Here is a 1,200-nt window from a genome sequence, read left to right as displayed (position 1 = left end):
TAGAAAATCTGATCTAATGTTATTTTTTAAATATCAAAAACAAGTATTATTTTTTAACAAGTCTAATAAAACCGGTCTTAGAGCTCCTCCTCTGGTGGTTTCATGCTACATGCGTTCAGACTTGGCGCAGTGTTGTCCAGATGTTCTGATGTTTGTGTCACTGTGACACTCACACAGTAATACACAGAAACACATAGTATTGTCAGTAGTAGTAAACTCAGGCTGCAGGCTTTTCTCATCTTGAGTCACTGTTTTACTAGAAGTAGAAGTGGAGTCTGACTTCCAGTCAAGTAAGAGTAAATTCTCACAAGTGCCATTTTATTTTTAAAGGCCCATAAAAAGCTCACTGCCTAATATCATTTGACATCCATGATTCTGCTGAGTTACTGGTACTGTATAAGACAAAACTTTTGTTTATGTTTAAATGTTCAACAATGTTATGCACCATAACCATTCAGTGTTGGTGAACTAAATTATTTGATCAGAGTGTGAACAAAATAAAATAAAACACTTCCAGATTTGAGCTGAAAAAAAAAGAAGGTGGCTAACACACAGTACGGGATAAACTCTTTTTTATAACCTGTGTAATTGCTATGTTTCCTGTTGATGTGAAACTGAGCTGCTGTTCGGTTTCTATCAGATTTTTATCGGCAGCTTCAGCTATTTGTTGAAATGTGGTTTCAACTGATGAAACCACAGCGCTGCGACTGAAGCAGACACAAACGAACAGAAGACAATGATAAAAATATTACAGATCAAAAACAAAATTACACTAGTCATTTAAAAAAATGTTCAAGGAACAGTCAGGCACATTTCACTGTTAGATGTTAAATTTGTCATTAAGGTTAGAAATAACTATAATACTGGGTGTTTGAGCCCTTAAATTTATTTAAATGACACATTTAAACAAGAAAAATAGCAGTGTCTCAGTAATGATCCCTGAGGAACTCCACATGCTGCAGGTTTAAGTACAATCTCATCACTAAACTCTGTCATCAAACCACCTCATGCGACTGTACAGAAATTAACACAAAATCACACTGCTGAGTTTTTATGTAAATTTAACGTTTTAACAAACATAAAGGCTGAACTGATTTACTCAATAAATATACCAGCAAAACAAAAAAGTTAATAATGAATAATGAAAAGAAAACTTTGATAGATTATATATTATACATGGAATTTCTAAAACTGTATAAT

Source organism: Austrofundulus limnaeus, unplaced genomic scaffold (assembly GCF_001266775.1).
Source record: "Austrofundulus limnaeus strain Quisiro unplaced genomic scaffold, Austrofundulus_limnaeus-1.0 Scaffold271, whole genome shotgun sequence".
Classification (NCBI taxonomy): domain Eukaryota; kingdom Metazoa; phylum Chordata; class Actinopteri; order Cyprinodontiformes; family Rivulidae; genus Austrofundulus; species Austrofundulus limnaeus.
Note: the sequence above shows the minus strand (reverse complement) of the source record.